At 36.6% G+C, this 19,466-nt stretch overlaps 1 protein-coding gene across 1 annotated transcript in view; it reads left to right on the top strand.

Annotated features, from left to right (window-relative positions):
- The window catches only part of LOC136866029 (lipid droplet-regulating VLDL assembly factor AUP1), a 203,465-nt gene that overhangs the window by 24,515 nt on the left and 159,484 nt on the right, over nucleotides 1-19,466 (top strand). The window lies entirely within an intron of this gene.

Genomic DNA, 19,466 nt, shown 5'->3' on the forward strand with positions numbered 1-19,466 from the left:
TGAACAGTAGTGATCAGCACGATCGACCCCTCCATTTTGCCTGTGTAATCTATAATGGCAACAGGCTTCAAAATTCTTTCTTCTCCTTGCCCATTACGGTTGTGTCTGACTACCTCCACCATTGATGGGTTGTGCCATGTACTAAGAACTGACACAGTGCGCTTGTCTTTCCACGAAAATACCATGAACTTTTCTTCCTTCCACAGAGCACGAATTTCGTGCTTCTTTAGATTTAGCCTCCTATCTTTCAGCTGAGGTGGTAGTCCCTTCCGATTCAATAGCACATTCCCAGTTAGGTGAATTTTCCTTTTCAACAGTTCTCTTGCCAGTTCCATACTAGTGTAAAATCGATCAGTAAACAAATGATAACCTACAGCTTGAGTAACTTGAAGTACGTCTGTCACCAGCTGTAGAACTATTCTACTGCCAAATGTCAAACCAGGGAAAAGTAAATTTAGCGTAGTAAACGAGCCAAAGTAAGGAATCATGGACAAAACATACCCATTCAATGCATCAGCAATAACATATATCCTAATGCCCCAATTTGTTGGTTTTTGTGGATTGTACATTTTGAAAAGGACACGCCCCTTGAAGCTTACAGTCGATTCGTCAGCTGACAGATACTGACTTGGCCTATAAAATTCCAAGAATGACTTCCCTACACATTCTAAGACACTTCTAACTTTACTCGTTCTTGTTACCATTGTTGATGCACTTGGTTGTGGAGGGGGTGAAACATGAAAGCCCCAGAATATCTGAAGAAATCGTTTCCGAGAAAAAATGTCCTTACAGAAGGTCGATGAATAGAGCCACAAGTCTGAAAAATGTTCTTTTAGAGTTTTCCTTTTTGTACGTGCCATATTCAGAACAACACCATGAAATGCCATCATTTCATCGACGGTAACATCGACCCAGTTCCACCATATGGAATGTTGCTGCAACGGCATACATTTGGTAATACATTCTCTTACATACCTGTTAGTTTCCTTACATATTTCGGAGAACAGTGAAACCGGGAACAGCAACGAAAAGAAATCCAAAGGAGTTACTAGCTTCTTTCCTGTAGTAGGAGGTATGTATCCCATAGCACTGTTGTAAGAATACTTGGAAAAAACACGGTCACCTTCTTCATAAACTTTCCATTCGTCACCCACTTCCATGTCATTTTCCTCCTCACTCGAAATATCATACTCAGATTCAGGAATACTAATGTCACCATCAGAATCCGTCAACAAATCATCGTCCATATTGCCACTGTCACATAACTGTTCGTAAATATCATCAGGCTCCATGCCGCGGCTGGTGGACGCCATGTTGATAACGAAAGTAAACACAGCTGTGACAGTGAGGAACTATCTCCAAAGAAATCACAATTTACTTAAAGGAATGAACAGCAGATAGCAGTAGGCGAGAGAGGCTGTATACTGCGTAAAGCTCGCGCCATTTCTGCTCCAGCATACGAAATATATAACCTTAAAGTTGTGTCGGACTAGGTCCGACATAGGACCGGAACTGAAAATTAACGATGTCGGACTCCGACATTGGACCCCAAAGGGTTAAGGATTGTCAATACATTCAAGTATCTCGGAATGACTTTTCAGACAACTGGAACCACATTTACAGCTCACATAAAGGAAAGGACTCTGGCTGCAATCATGTCAATAAATGACATAGATCACCTTAGTCAACTGTCAATCAAAACGGCCTTGTAACTCTTCCACCTCAAAGTTACTCCAACTGTCACTTATGGCATTGAAACAATTTGGACCTTCCTGAAAAAGAAAGATCTAAAAGAGATAGAAAGGGTGAAAGCAATCTTCCTTAAAAGAGCCCTATGTGTTTCTAAATACACACCCTCTAGACTCGTGTATGAACTGACCCGAGAACCTTTCTTCATTGACTTGCGACATACAATGACTCTACAATCAACAAAGGCATATCAAGAGCTCTTACATGAATTAAAATTAAAGAAGACAAAAATTTGGAGTGATTTCTATATAACGGATGCAATGACAATAGTCAATTGGTATCAGAGTTGCTTTGACCTCAGACATACAGTGACCCGTGCAGCTGTCCATGGCTTCCATCACAAGGCATGTGTTGTACCTAGATTTCACAATCCGAACCATGACTGTGTATGTCGATGGTGTGAGAAGTTCTGTGGTCGTTACCACGCACTGAAGTGCCCGAAGAGACCGTGTTCTCTGACAAAACTTTGTAGCGATTAAGTTTATACCCCTGCACATTGTGCGCTTTTATGTGTAAATAAAGAAATACAGTACTTGTGAGAGCAGGGTTTTCTCTGCTCCCAAGATATGAGTTTATTTCACAGGTGGCCCAGATTGGTTGCACAGTAGGTGTTAGTTTTCCCTCATCCTGCTCGTGACGTCATCACAGGAGCACCGTGACTGTGCAGCATACATCTACACGTGTATCTTATTTCATTGTTTATAGCTGTCTGTCTTATAAAGAAAGGATTTCCACGTAATATCTGTATGTAATTTCTTTCCGTATATTGCTGTTGGTTTATATAGTGGCCCACTGTATTTTGCGTAGTGTGTGTGTCATAGTTTGTTTCTGTGAGATCTCTGTTAAGTTGCTGTGTTTCGTGCAGTGAGGTGCACTTATTTTATTTTTGTTAGTTGCGTGAATAGTGTAATAGTAGCTGGAGTGAAATTCCTGTGTTCATAATATCATTGCGATAGAAATCGTGTCGTTAATGATTCACCGCAATCAACAGTGACACCTTATTGTTCAGCTGAGGGATTTTCGTACCTTGCCGGCTACACAGTCTAGTTTGGAAGAAAATATGACTTGTCAATGGGAAGTCCCACTGGGGAAATGCCTTCCATTTGTTCTGGTACAGCCTCTGTGGGATGGATAAAAGTGTTATCTTGGGGAGGTCTACTCGTTCCATCGGAAAAATGGTAAACCAAATAAAGGAATTTTAGTTAATCTTCACTGACACTCACGGACGTGCTGAACTGTGGCGCATACCTAATATTATACTCAAAGTGTGTCAAATAATTAGCAGTAAATTCCCCGCTGTACCACCACAAATAGTAAAAATGTATGTTAGAACGAGAACATTTATACGCATACGACAAATGAACATTCGGGCAAGAATTGAAAAATCCATAAGCAGCTCATCGGCGAAAGGCACGACAGTGGATTTCATCTTCAAAAACAACCACTTCATGACGTCTGATCTCACAAGTAGGATTGCGTTCTAATTAAGTGTTTTTCCTGTTCTTTCTTATTCTTTAATTTTAAAAAGTACATTAGGAATGTATGAGTCGTATATTTGCAAAATCGGCCATCTCCAAATGGTTAAATTCTTCAGGAGACCAAAATAACGTATAATATCTAAATAAAGAGATTTAGAATTATTTGTATTTGCTATATCACTTATAAATAGCATTGTAAGGAATGTTACAGAATGCCAATGTTTTATTCGTATAATTATTTGAAATATTTAAATTTCAAATTTGGAGATGGCCGGGTTTGCACCAAGCTAAAGAAACTGAAGGAATGAAAATGCACAAAAAATGCTTTATTTAAAAGTTAACTTAAAAAATCAATGCAGTATAAAAAGCCAATGTATTTACACACAATGAACCAGAATTAAATTTTCAAAAATTAAACGTTAAAAACATTAAACATTAAATTAAACATTAATGCCATTGTCCACACTGTGCTCACATGCATCTTCCTCATCTTATGGATTGTTTTGTGGAAGGTTATTGTTATCAATGAGTTCTTTGTAAAACTAAAGCACTTCAACATTTTTCCACTGAGTCCCAAAATATTTAGTCAATAGAGATTGTAACATCTTTTGCCTTTAAATCCTTTACTATTTTACCAGTATGTATAACTTTTGGATTCATCATCAAAACATTTTTGCCTTTCTTACAAATGCCTAATTTTGTTCCAACATCTATTCTGTGGTTGTGTTCACCTTGATTTAACACTGAATTGCCTCCTTTTGATTTGGTCAAAATAACCCTTTTCGCAGCAGAAAATTTGAAGTGCCATTTCTCTGTAAGCTTGAAAATAGAAGTACATTCTGTTTTCCAGTCAAAGTAGGGAACATTGTCATCTTTTCCTAGATGAAATAATTTGCCATACTGAGAAATAACGTTTAGAAATTCCTCAGGTTGTATTAGTTTCTATTTTCTTGTTTTTCAATGAGCCTGAAAACTCTATCGGATGGTAAAAATGAATGGCCTGTCACAGGGAAAATTAACTCAATTTCCTTTATGCTTTTAGGTGCCTTTGTGACAAACCAAAAGGACAGCATTGATATCATAGCAGAATTTATATTCTTTCCCCCACATCCATCAGCAAAACACCTTACGAAATGAAACATTGGACATATCAGTAGTATTTAGCTTATGATAAAGTGCTGATGCTATTTCATTGCCTTTTTCTGGCCCTTTCAGGTGTCACTTCATAACCTTAGTGTCCATTTTTCCCCAATATAATTATAATAGCTACACATTTCTATGATAAAAACCACAACTTTCCTTACAACAGAACTGTAACACCTACAACAGTCACCATGAATAAGCTGTTCTTTCCCACACAATTGCTGCGATTCTTCTACCCTCTAGTGTTAGAGGAGATGGCCAGTATTGCTACTCATACCATACGTGGACGGCCGTGTTTGCAACTTACTCCAATTTTTGATGAAGTAAATAAGCTGGTTGGAGGCTGAGCTTGCAGCTAATAGTTGGCTACCTTGTGTAAAAGTGGACAGAGAACACATTCAGCACAAAAAGTGGATTTCAATTTTTTTTGGGGGGATGGCCGGTTTTGCAAATAGGCGACTCATATATGCATTTTACAATGGCGAAAAATGAAAGTATCCTCCTATTCAATACATCATATATTCCGTCATTAGACGGAGTAAACAAGTTCAGACATGTTTCGGCTCGTTTGAGCCATCTTCAGTGAAAAAATTAGGGGGGTTGAAATAATTTACATAATATGAGTTGAAAAAATGCTAAAAAACATAATGAAAGCGCAAATGAAAAAACAAACAAAAGAGAGCCTAGGCGGAAACAAAATAGCACAAATATACAATATTTACATCAATATGCAGAGCAAAAAACAACTTATTGCGACAAAATTCAGTGAAACAGGTGTTAATTTGAAATAATAATTGATACTAAAAACTGCGTTGACCTAAGAAACAAGGGAATGAGAAAACAAATGATGCAGATGGAAATGAATAATAGTAGCACATGGTGAGGTTGTGGACCTCATAGTTTACAAATTATTAGTTTATAAAAACGACAAAACAGTTTGAAATCGCTGTCAAAATCCTAGTGGAAACCCATCACATCAAATGGTCAGGAGGAGAGCGAGAGCAAACATTTTGAGAGAAACCAAGCCTGAATTAACCTTGTTTCTTAGGTCAACGCAGTTTTTAGTATCAATTATTATTTCAAATTAACACCTGTTTCACTGAATTTTGTCGCAATAAGTTGTTTTTTGCTCTGCATATTGATGTAAATATTGTATATTTGTGCTATTTTGTTTCCGTCTAGGCTCTCTTTTGTTTGTTTTTTCATTTGCGCTTTCATTATGTTTTTTAGCATTTTTTCAACTCATATTATGTAAATTATTCCAACCCCCCTAATTTTTTCACTGAAGATGGCTCAAACGAGCCGAAACATGTCTGAACTTGTTTACTCCGTCTAAGGACGGAATATATGATGTATTGAATAGGAGGATACTTTCATTTTTCGCCATTGTAAAGTGAAAACCGTCAATACGGAGATTCTAATATCTTGTAATAATAATCATATATGCATGGTTTCAAATATGAACTTACTTCTGCTGCTGTTATAATGTGTTAAGCTTTAAACTTGATACCTGCGGAAATGAGTCGGTATATTGTGTACTAACACACGGGAGTTCCATTATGGAAGTTCTGCTGTCAAGATTTAATATTACAAACATTTCATATCTGTAAATATTTTTGTTTACAGATTCAAGAGCGTGTAACCTTCCTCATAATGAATAGAGGAACTTGAAAATGTTAATAAATTTCAAGCGTTGGTCAGTGTGCCGTCACGTTACATTTATGCCTTATTCGTAATAGAAATAATGAAAACTTACTATGCTGTACTCTCTTTCAATCTTATAACAGTAGTAATCTTTATGTCTGGTCTGCAGTTAGTTCTGAGAAACTGTAATGTTTGCTGGTATTATGAGATTCCTATTGATTTGATTTCGTTAACCAATAGCAGCTTGTCTCGTGTTGGGCCCAACCTTTAGTAGTGTTTAAGAATCTTGAGTTTATTTAGCATGGCACACATATGTCAACATTTTTTCTCTGCTTTTAGTGGCACTTTACTAATGGGGATATGTATTTAATAATGAGATATGCATTTAAAAATGATGTGAAACCATACCTGAAGTAGCAGATTCCTTTCTGCTTAACAGGGACCCACCAACGCATTCACAGAAACATTCTTACTTATATAGGAAAATAAAATAAAATTATGTAAATGAGCTAAATGCAGCCATATTCTGTAATCCTGTGTGATCCTATTGGCTGTATTGGCTGGCATGTGATGAGCAGTTTGCTATTGTTTCCAATAGAGATCACTTCATTTGTGTCCCCAGGGCTGTGACGTTCTGCAAAAATAATGAAACTGCAAAGTTATAAAAGTATCGCGGCACATGTGCCGGATGTAAGTTAGGTGCTTTTATCAGTGGCATGAACATATGAAAGTGTCATGGCATGTTCTAGATACAAGTGCTGTATCCCCAAAGAAATAAATACGGAAGGAGTGATATTTACCAATTTCTTAAGTTGTGTTATAGAGAAGGTAAATCATTGTTCATTAATTCAAGTTTTATCCGCTATTAAAAATTTAATGCGCCAATCTCCCAGGGGATACTTAATTAATTCAAATTTTGTCCACTATCAAACTTAGAATGCACTGCTGTCTTGGGGTACAAGTGGCCTGTGTGCCTGCTTCTCGGTTCTAAGTTTTGCTTGCCTCCAACCCAATGGTCTTGTCATTAGACCTAACCAATACAGACCAATGGTCTTGTCTTGTCACCAATGGTCTTAGAAGGATACGCTTTTATGTACAATCTATTACTTTTATATGTGCTATGAGGCTTGAATTATCTGGACAGATCGAACTACCTGAATGTAGCCGAATTACAATATTGAGACTATTTGCTAACTTTAGCTTGTCTAACACATTTTGAAAGCAGAGTAAAACTTTACTAATTGGGGTGCAAAAAAGAGGTTAGAAATCCAACACGGCGTAACTCACCCAACGTCACAGTGTGCTACACAAGGCTGCCAACTTACAAAGAAAAATACCCCTTTTATTTATTTTGTAATCCTAAGATATAGTTATGCTAAATTGATATATTCTTTATAAAATTATATATAGATTTGTATTGTTAAAAGCAGAACGTACTTCTTTTATGTAATATTATATCTTCACATAAATTATTTTGAAAAGTAACATAACATGTAATTTTTGGAAGAATTTATTCAAAAACATTATTTTATAGAATAACGTATTACATTTTATGAATGTGTCATTGCATTCTGTCATGCTGTGCTCTCTGTCATGCTCTCTTTTCAGGACAAAGCCCCGAGCTAAGCTTCAGGGCAGGTATCTTGGACACTGCTGAACTAGGCTGATTAACTGTGCAATCTCTTGGTCTATTTTGAAGTCAACCCCTCCTTTGAAATAACAGCATTACTGCATAGAATATAAGAGAGCATTACAGTAATCATTCAGAATGTTGTCTTAGGTGAATAATTTTTCAGACTGATCACCACTTGAATCGAGTTATTTTTGTTGGAGAACCCGGAATAATTTCCTTTTGGGGTTAAGCTCCATAGATCTATAAAGGCAGAACACACACGTGTATCTTCTCTCCCCTTGGTTTAAACTAGGACTGTTTCTTACTGTACATTATTTTGATTGTTGAGCAGCAATATACTTGGAAAGTTTTCACATGTGTGATGATTCTTATGACTATGGTGAGGAGGAAAACAATGCTTCTATTGCTCTGAGTGTATGTGAGACATTGCAAAGATTTTAAAGACCGTAATGATGTCAGTTTTGCAGTGAAAAGTGTGATTAGCTGATTGATGTATGACTGTAGAGAGGAAAAGAAGGAACAAACTAACATTTCTTCTAAGTAGTGATAAATAATTAGCCCTGTCTAGTTTTGAACTTCAGTTTTAACCCATTCACCATTGGCCTTTTAAACCCCCTGCTAGAGCTAGCACGTTGCCCCTTTAGCCATGTGATTTCACTTTGTGCTTTTAAATGGAAAACAATTTGTATTTTTGGTCATTTTTGTGATATTGTTATGAAACCAAAACTACAGTGATTGTGAATCTTTCTGCTATATACTTAGAAAGTTATAGATTTATTACATCAGTGTTTGAGGTATTATATTTATTGTTTTACATCAGAAGCTTTTTTATTTAAGTTTCAAGAAAATGCCAGTAGTATTTAGACATTTATTTTGATTGTAAAGCAACGAGGTAAAATAACATACAGTGGCAGAAGCGCTGCCTGGCTGAAGCTAATTGAATAAACGTTTGTAATTTTTTCAGTTGTCACGTAAGCGAGAGCGCTTGGCTCTCGAATGACGAAATGTGTATTATAGAATCATGGGTGCAAATTAAGACTTTTCACCGAAAGCTTAGAGTATTAATAATCAAAGAATGTGAATAGCACTATTTCATCCATGTTGTGGTGTGAGGCCAACATCACGATCAGCTAATTGTAGGATAGTTTGAAAATTATATAAGGAGAATTGTCCTACAGTAACATATGAACAGGTCACGAAGTTGGAAATGAGTATTTATGACGGAAATCCTCAAAACGAAAGGGACCTTCGATAGGTTACAACCTTATTCTGATCATATTCTTGAATGTATTGCATCCCCATGAGTACCACTACAATTGCTTAATGTAATTATTTTCGCATTGCTGTATTGTACTGGGATTATTAGCTGAAATGTAACCTTGAAAGTTGTCCGTTATGAAGTGTAGCCTAATTTTAAATGTTAATGTAACTGACATCTATAATAAACACTTCATAAATTTCACAATCAGCAGTAAAATACTGTATTTACCATGCTTGGCGTATGTTTAACTGAGGTAGGCCTACATCAAACCATGCACAAGATGCAGAGAATGACACTTAGCATTCAGAATCATTATTTAATTTTATTTATTTATTATTTATTAATTTATCATTATAGACCATTATGCCTTTCAGCGTTCAGTCTGCAACCCTCTGTGAATTTACTATACGTCGCCATAATCCTCTATTTGCAACTAGTGTTGTGGCCTCATTTAGTTCTATACCTCTTATCTTTAAATTGTTAGAAACTGAGTCTAACCATCATCGTCTTGGTCTCTCTCTACTCCTCTTACCCTCCATAACAGAGTCCATTATTCTCCTAGGTAACCTATCCTCCATCATTCGTCTCACATGACTCCACTACCGAAGCCGGTGTATGTGTACCGCTTCATCCATCGAGTTCATTCCTAACTCAGCCCTTATCTCCTCTGTCTGAGTACCCTCCTGTCATTGTTCCCACCTGCTTGTACCAGCAATCATTCTCGCTACTTTTATGTCTGTTACTTCTAACTTATGAAAAAGAAATATCCTGAGTCCACCCAGCTTTTGCTCACGTTAAGCAAAGTTGGTCTGAAAACAGACCGATGTAAAGACAGTTTTGTCCGGGAGCTGACTTCCTTCTTACAGAACACTGTTGATCGCAACTGCAAGCTCTCTGCATTAGCTTTACTACACCTTGATTCAATCTCACTTACTATATTACCATCCTGGGAGAACACACATCCTAAATACTTAAAATTATCTACCTGTTCCAACTTTGTATCACCAATCTGATATTCAGTTCTGTTGAATTTCTTACCTACTGACATCAATTTAGTCTTCTAGAGGCTAATTTTCATACCATACCTATTGCACCTATTTTCAAGTTCCAAGATATTAGACTGCAGGCTTTCGGCACAGTCTGCCATTAAGACCAAATCGTCAGCATAGGCCAGACTGTTTACTAAATTTCCACCTAACTGAATCCCTCCCTGCCACTTTATACCTTTCAGCAGATGATCCATGTAAACTACGAACAGCAAAGGTGAAAGATTACAGCTTTGTCTAACCCCTGTAAGTACCCTGAACCAAGAACTCATTCTACCATCAATTCTCATTTCAGTCCAATTGCCTTTGATTGATTTTAATAATCTACCCTTATTTTCATAGTCCTCTAGTATGGCGAACATTTTTTTACTTGGTACCCTGTCATATGCTTTCTCTAGATCTACGAAACATAAATACAACTCTCTATTCATCACGTAACATTTTTCAATTACCTGGCGCATACTGAAAATCTGATCCTGACAGCCTCTCTGGTCTGCAACCACACTGGTTTTCATCCAACTTCCTCTCAACCACTGATCGCACCCTCCCTTCCAAAATGCCAATGCCTGGCATACTATTCAATGAGATACCTCGATAGTTGTTGCAATCCTTCCTGTTCCCTTGCTTATAGATTAGGTGCAATTACCGCTTTTGTCCAATCTGAAGGTACGTTACCGACACTCCATGCTAATCTTATTATTCTGTGAAGCCATTTCATCCCTACCTTCCCATTATACTTCACCATTTCAGGTCTAATTTCTTCCATTTCTGCTGCTGTATGACAATGGAGTTTATTTACCGTCCTTTCCACTTCCTGAAGCGTAATTTCACCGGGCTCAATTAGACATATGGCTGGTGTCTTGCTATGAATTATAAAAGCAGGCTGCTGCAGTCTGATGCATCCGCTTATCTTGTAATAAAGGTACAGGCCTATGAATAGCACATGAGATTACACAAATAAAGATACACGGTAGACATTGTTGGTGATGGCATAATTTTTATTTACTAATTGTATTGATGGACATTGTCAAGAAACCATCAATGGAAATGTACTGATCAACTGACGCAATGCTTTCTACACCTCTCTTCGGGGAATATATGTTAGAAAATAGGTTCTCCACTTTGATTTTTCCTCTTTACCATTGTTGACACAACAAATGATGACAAATAGCATGAAACTGACCTGTATTTACTCACATCATAAATAAATTTAAAGACAATTATTGGCCTGGTAAAATAAGTCACCATAAACTAGAGTAATGTTGCAGAAGGGGTGATTGGGCTGGAAGCAGTACATTAGGACAAAAACGTTTTGTAATCAAAAGTTGTAATTATTACGAGAGTGTTACAGCAGTATTTACATAGGGAAAGTTACAGACAGCAATGGAGACCAAGTCTTGGGCTTTCAGTTCCAATTGTAATGCATCTAATGGACCCACTACTAAACCAGGGTAAAACAGTATATCTGGACAATTGGTACTATTCACCAAAACTGTTTATAGCTCTCAATAATAAAGGAAATACAGTAATGCAATTGGTACTGTAGAACTAACAGGATTGGGCTACCAAAAATTGGTAATGCCAGAACGCTATGGAGGGGAAAAGTGGAAGTCTGGTATTAGATGATATAAGTGATCACGAAGCTGATTTTTGTCATAGTTAAAAATAAAGCAATAGAAAGGAAGGTCGTAAAAGTAATGGTGGATAAGCCAGGCACGACAGAGTTAAAAAAAAAAAGTAATTATCTGTGGGAAAATATCGGTAAAAATGTAAACAATCTGTGAAATGGTTTTAAAGTAATTGTTGAAGATGTGAAAACAGGTATGTACCTTTTAAAGGTAAGGTAAGGAATGGTAAAGACCTGCTATTTATTTTATTTTACATTTTATGGCCTACATTGGACCACTCTATTCAATTATACAAAAGATTTCTTGATTTCCTATCAGCCCAATACTTTTTCATTCTGAGAGATGCTACCTTTCTTTGTTCTGTTGAAAATTCCCTCCCATTATACCTTTTATTAATCTTGGTCTGTAGCCTGGTGTGTGTGTGTGTGTCTTGAACTATCGTAAGTTTTTCTGTTCTTAGTCTATTGTTATTTGTAGTTTTTTAATATCCTCCTTAATTTCTGTGATCCATTTAATCTTGGTCTTGCTATGCCATAATTTTTCAATTTTTCTTCTGGTAATTCTGGTGTCAGATAAGATGTTCAAAGAATGATATACGTTTTTCCCTAATTGTGCTCAATACTGGTCCAATTTCCTTATAAACTGTTTTATTTGATGCTATTCTACATTTTCCATTAACTTGTTACTGTTTATTTGTGCATGTTCTAATGATTATTCTTTTTGTCGAAGTATTTTGTCTGTTTCAGCTGTATTAGTAGTTTTAGAAAAGGTTTCACTAGCATAAGTTATTTCTGGCTGTGTGACTGTTTGTTATGTCTTAATTAGTCTGGCTCCATGGCTAAATGGTTAGCGCGCTGGCCTTTGGTCACAGGGGTCCCGGGTTCGATTCCCGGCAGGGTCGGGAATTTTAACCATCACTGGTTAATTTCGCTGGCACGGGGGCTGGGTGTATGTGTCGTCTTCATCATCATTTCATCTTCATCATGACGCGCAGGTTGCCTAAGGGAGTCAATTCGAAAAACTGCACCCGGCGAGCCGAACATGTCCTCGGACACTCCCGGCACTAAAAGCCATACGCCATTTCATTTCATGTCTTAATTTTGCTGCTATTGATAAGTTTTTAAATTGGATATAGTCTTGGTAATATAATTTGCTTTGCTTAATTTTTATTCTGTTATGTCAGGCTGGTTTCTTATTAAGATTATAAGTTATGATTTCTCCCAAATACTTAAATTTATCAACAATTTTGATTTCTTGCCTGTCAACTGTTATTTTATCTACCAGTGGGGGATGTGTAAGCATGATCTCAGTTTTTTTAAAGGATTTTGTAAGACCTATTTTTTTGTGCTATTTTCTGGAGAGATTTAATTTGGTGTCGAGTTTCCTGAATATTGTTGGACAATAGAGCAAGGTCATGAGCAAATCCTAAACAGTTTAAACTTAAATTTTGTTTAGAGCTTCCAACTTTTATGTACTTTGGCTTGACCTTGTATCATTCCCTTATTATAAATTCTAATGCACAATTAAATAGTAATGGTGATAAACAGTCTCCTTGTCTAAAACCTGTTAATAATCAAAAATGGTTCAGAAACTTCTCCTCTAAACTTTACTTTTGATATGGTATTATTTAAAGTAAGTTCTATCAGTTTAATTTAGGGCCGGGCTGAGTGGCTCAGATGGTTGAGGCGCTGGCATTCTGACCCCAACTTGGCAGGTTCGATCCTGGCTCAGTCCGGTGGTATTTGAAGGTGCTCAAATACGTCAGCCTCGTGTCGGTAGATTTACTGGCACGTAAAAGAACTCCTGCGGGACAAAATTCCGGCACCTCAGCGTCTCCAAAACCCATAAAAGAGTAGTTAGTGGGACGTAAAACAAATTACATTATTAAAAAAATTAATTTAGGATGGAGTCCAAAATTCTGTAGGCTAAGTTTTTTAACATTGAAGATCTATATATACAATCATATGCCTTCTTAAAGTCAACAAATGTTATTAATATAGGCTTGTTTTGTTTTCTGTAGCATGTTGTTATTAATTTTAGAGTGAAGATGTGTTCAGCACAGCTTCTCCAGGGTCTAAAGCCTCCTTGGTAATCTCACTCTTTTTCGAGTTGATCTTTAATCATTCCATATAAGATCTTGGGAAAAAAATCTTTCATGTGCAGTCCAAGATAGACAATCCTCTATAATTATCTGGATTACTCTTATCTCCTTTTTCATGAAGCTGGTGTATTAAGGCCGTTGTCCAATGTTCTGGAAACTGTTCAGTGAAACAAATTTTGGTTAAAGCCATGTGTAAGGAAATCCAAACCTTATTACTTGAATATTTCCACATCTCTACAAAAAAATGGTCTTCTCCGCATGCATTATAATTTTTAAATTCTTTTAGTGCTTATTCTAATTCTTGAAATGTTGGAGGGTCTGTATTATTAAATTTTGTTTTTATTGGAGTATTTGTATTAATTTGTAATAGTTCCTTAGGTTCTTCACAGTTCAAAAGTTTACTGAATGCTTTTGCCATAATCTCAGCATTTTTACTACTGCTATGTGCCATTTTTCCATTTTCATCTTTCAACATTTATGTAGGAGGAGCGTATTTTTGTAGTTGTCTTCCAAAACTTTTATAATAGTCTCTAGAATTAACTACAATGGAATTTATTATATCCTTATGAAATTCTCTCTTAATTTTTCTAATATTTTGCAAGAATTTCTTCCTGATATTTTTTAGGTTAACTTTTTCTTCTGATTTATGGGCTTGGAAGTAAAGAGGAGCTGCAGGTTGGAAGGAAATAGCTAGAAATGGTTGTGGAAGTAAGGAGAAATTGAAGGAACTTGCTAGGAATTTGAATCTAGTGAAGCAGTCGGCTATGGATGGATAACATGATGGCAAGCATAATTGGCAGTCATATAAATTCTGCTGTAAAATGGAATTGTATGTATAGAAACTTAAAGGCAGAAACATGTTCCAAAAAGGATATTCCAGAAATCATTAATGAACAAGGGGAGTGTGTATGTGAGGATTTACAGACATCAGAAGTATTCAGTCGGCCGTATACAAGGATTGTTGGTTACGAGGATAACGTTCAAATAGGAGGTGACTAATACTAACGAAGTATTGATAGACATTTACAATAAGATACAAAAGTTGAAAACTTGTTAAGTAGCTGGAATAGGTTGTTATATAGTGAATCTATATAGTACCATATCTGAAGGACTTGTTTGATTACTGTTTGCATGAATGAGCTATACCAAATGAATGGAGAGTTGCTAAAAATGTTAGGGGGATAAACATAAAGCCAGTAATTACAGGCCAGTCAGCTTAACATGTGTTGCATCTAAGCTTTGGGAAAGTATACTTTCTGATTATATTGGACATGTTTGCAAAATTATTAATTGGTTTGATAGAAGGCAGTTTGGATTTAGGAAAAGTTATTCCACTGAAGCTCAGTTTGTAGGATTCCAGCAAGATATAGGCAGATACATTAGATTCAAGAGGTCAAATGGACTATATCATAATTGACCTATCTAAGGCTTTTGATAAGGTAGATCATGGAAGTCTATTGACAAAAATTGGACTAGACAGAAGAGTGAGTGAATGGGTGGCTATATTTCTAGAAAATAGAACAAGGAGAATTAGAGTAAGTGAAGTATTATCTGATCCTGTAATCATTAAGGGGAAAATTCCTCAAAAGGCAGTATAACTGGACGTCTATGTCTTCCTATTTTTTATATATATAAATGATATGAGTAAAGAACTGGAATCAGAGAAGGCTTTTTGCAGGTGATGTTATACTGTATAGAGTAATAAATGAGATAGAAGATGGTGAGCGACTGCAAACAGACCTCAACGGTTTTGTGAGAAGGGCAGGTAACCGGGATGAAAAGTCAGGTTATGAATTTCACAAAGAGGAAAAGTCCTCTCACTTTTAATAAGCATGTTGATAGGATGGAAGTTCCTCGTTAGTATCATTGTACGTATTTAGGTGTTAATATAAGGGAAGATCTTCATTGGGGTAATCACAGAAATGGGATTGTAAGTAAATAAAGGTTACAGATCTCTTTATACAGTTATGAGGTTATTTAGGAGTTATGGTAAAGTTATAAAGGAAAGGGCATGTAAGTTTATGGTAAGACCATAATTAGAGTATGGTTCCAGCTTATGGAATCCTCGCCAGGATTACTTGATTACTTGATCAATCAATTTGAGAACTGGTACTGAGTGGATTTCTGACAAATGAGTAGCATTACGAAAGTGGTGCAGAGTTGGACTGGGAAGACTTGGGAGAAAGAAGACGAGTTGCTTGACTAAGTGGTATGTACTACATGCTATAAACTTCATTGTTAGTCTGTATTGACAGTAAGATACTTCAAAATAAAATGACTTCAGGTTTCCACTTTTTCAATACATAACATAATCACGTCAGCGATTAAATTACATTAACATCAAAAATATTTGAAGGACATGTTTTGCCTCTTTGAGACCTCATCAGTCACTTACTTCCAGCATAAATTAAAAGTAGACATGTACAGGCAGTAAAGAGTTGTCACACACTCATCATTCCTATAAATAACAAACATTTACTGATGTCCACTAAGATCAGAAAAATAGTGTACAAAAAACACAGATTAGAAGTCTTTAAAAAACAGAAAAACATGCATACACTTGTTCTTGCTATATTTCAAAATACACTTTTTAAAAATCTATGAGGTAGAATCATCCTTGTTAAAAAAGGTCTTCTTACGAATCCATTGTTCATAATAATCATGCAGATGATTGAAAGTGATAGAGGTAGTGGTTAATCTAAATTGTATAGGAGAGGGGATGCTTCAAGGTTGAGATGAAGGTTGCAGTAATATGGATCTTGTAAACCACCGTGGAAAATGTATTGAAAAGGTGGAAACCTCAAGTAAACGGGTTCCGAGCTGTCAGTGGGTAGATGGCCTGGAATGATGTTAGTAGACAAATAAGTTTGAGTGGTGTTTTTAAATGTAGGAAAGTTCAATTATGAAAATAAAGTTGGAATTCAAGAGGACAGATTGGGGCAAACATTCATTTATAGGAAGAGAAGTGGAATTAATAATTTTAGAGGAATTAATAACTTACGAGGATAGGTGTGGGATGACTTTCCAGATTCTCTGACATTGCTTAGGACTAGGTAAACAACAAATAGGGAATCTGCCACCTGGGCAACCGCCCTAAAGGCAGATCAGTGGTGATTGATTGATTGAACTCTTTCACATATGTGAGTGACTGAAGACAAATGTCCATTTTATCCGTTACTCTAGAGTGGTAATGGTGGATACGTGGAAGACATTCTATCACGGAATTAGCAGTTTTCAAACCATAACAAAGCTCCCGGGCAACGTTGCCAAATGCACTTCACCCAGTCCTCAACTAACACACTGTCCATCCAGCCGGACTCGTGTGTTCTAACAATAACACCGGACAGCAAGTTTCCTTCCGGAAGTGTTTTCCTTTTCAGAACCACATATAGAGGGAATTTGGTTCCATCCGCTAATACGTACAACATTACCGTGCATCGTTGCTTTTCGTTACCCATATTCTTTCATTTACCGTATTTCATTACCTTACATTTCGCGTTTACATGCCACTGTAACCATATTGAGAAAAAAATCAATCTTGTTTTCTAGAATGCAACTAAAACAATAAAACCTGAATGCCCGTTTACATTTGGTATATTGAGTACGGTAACCATATTCAAATCTATTTCAATACTCGATGTAAACATAGTAAATATTTACGAGAATGAACTATGAACCCAAGATTTAGAACCAATATTCTGTACATAGCTCAGAATTTAGAAAGGATGGTATTTATGTATCAGTCGTGTCCACAGCAACAAGGAAATGCACTTTTTAATTTTCCGTAATTTCTGTATGTATGTATGTACACGCATCGCGAGAATTCGACTGAAGAGAATTTAATGAAGTTGGTACGAAATTCGGGGAATAAGTCGCTACAGTCTAGGTCATAAATAATTTTATTCACGCTGAGTGAAATGGTAGTTCAGGAGAAGGCCTCAAATTTAATTCTCAAACATTTGTTATTAGTGGTCGTATCTTAATGAAAATCTTTATGCAAAGTCGGGGAAGTCCCTATAATCTAGGTCATAAATAATTGTGTTCATGCTGAGTGAAATGGTAGTTAAGGGGAAGGCCTGAAATTTCATTCTCAAGTATTTATGTTATACTGAGAGTCAACTCGAGATCCAAGCGGTCCCTTTAATGTTAGCCAGACTTCTGGTCAGTGAAGAGGTTTCCGCAGTGGCAAATAGTTCCTATGTTTGTTGCTTGTTGTTGCAGTCAGGAGCTTCCCTGAGTTTGGTTAGATATTCTGGTGAACTGACTTCATTAATTTAAAAAAATTCCACTGTAAAAGAATGGAAAACATTTCACAAGTTGTATGTTATTCGGGTTATATTGCATACTTAGATGGCTGTGAATAGTTATTGTTCTCGGTAGTGTATGTGACAAAATAAATAATTATTTAACATGAGTTTGATATCCTATTGCATTGTGTACTTATAAGCTTTGTTCGAGTTCATACCATTGATATATAGTTTGCATATATTTTACAGCGTTGAAGATGGATCCGAGAAAACTGTTGGCAGTATGGGCTGCAACGGCTGCCAGCCGTGAGCAACACGTGGGTGATGCTGTGATGCTTGAGTCGCAAGTGAAATACTTTAAAACTAATAAAAAAGGAAGGGGGGATTAAGTAGGAAGTCTAAACAAATTGTTATGAACGTTTACAGTAGCTTACGAGATAATTTGCTGTGGAAGGGCCTTGACACGGTATGGGTATACGATCCTTAGCGTACTCGAAATAAAAATAATAATAATAATAATAATAATAATTTGTACTTTATTTTCGTAACTGCCCTCTATCGGCAGAAATGTTGCCATGAGGGGATCATGAGTTCGTTTTTACCTTCTGAATGAAGAGACTACAATATTAACAACATTCCTAGAAGCACTGTATTTTGCAATCCCACTCATAAATGGGTTTTCAGCGTGTTGAACTGTGAGAAACTGTCACCGAGAGTTGTTACACGAGAGAGGAATCGTATACTTCGTCCCCCATGTGCCTCAAACAAATTGCAATATGAAACAAAAATAAACGTTGCTTCTCTTGCCTCAGTATTCGCCAGTAATCTGCAGGTTTTACAATGTCAGTAAAGGAATAAATAGGCAGGGTACGTAATCAAAGTACAACTGTATGAAAGGAAGTGATTTATTTTGATGCTACACTATTTGAGAATGAAATACTTGTCAGATAGACGCACAACGTTAATAATAAGCTGGCTGTGGCGGCAAAGGAGAACCAAGATTGGAAGGGGGAACAGGAGACTTGCTCACATGTGGAAGGATACTTTTCCTTAACTATTGAGTTGACTTTCAGTATAGTGGTCGTATCGATAAATACTACATAACTAAAGTTATATAGTATTAAATTTACGATCATTTATATCTTGTACATTGTTACCTACTGGCTATGATCACAGAGTTTTTCATGAATTTGGAGTTTTGTTACTAAGTACGTATCAACACCGAGTCGCGAGAAAATGGGTATACAGAATTTAATGAAAATCGGTATGACCGGGCGAGTTGGCCGTGCGGTTAGGAGCGCGCAGCTCTGAGCTTGCATCCGGGAGATAGTGGGTTCTAACCCCACTGTTAGCAGCCCTGAAGATGGTTTTTCATAGTTTTCCATTTTCACACTAGGCAAATGCTGGGGCTGTACCGTAATTAAGGCCATGGCCACTTCCTTCCCACTCCTTGGCCTTTCCTATCCAATCATCGCCATAAGATGTTGATGTGTCAGTGCGACATAAAGCAACTAAGTAAAATTCTTTCAAGAATAA

This window comes from Anabrus simplex, chromosome 3 (assembly GCF_040414725.1).
Source record: "Anabrus simplex isolate iqAnaSimp1 chromosome 3, ASM4041472v1, whole genome shotgun sequence".
NCBI classification, from domain to species: domain Eukaryota; kingdom Metazoa; phylum Arthropoda; class Insecta; order Orthoptera; family Tettigoniidae; genus Anabrus; species Anabrus simplex.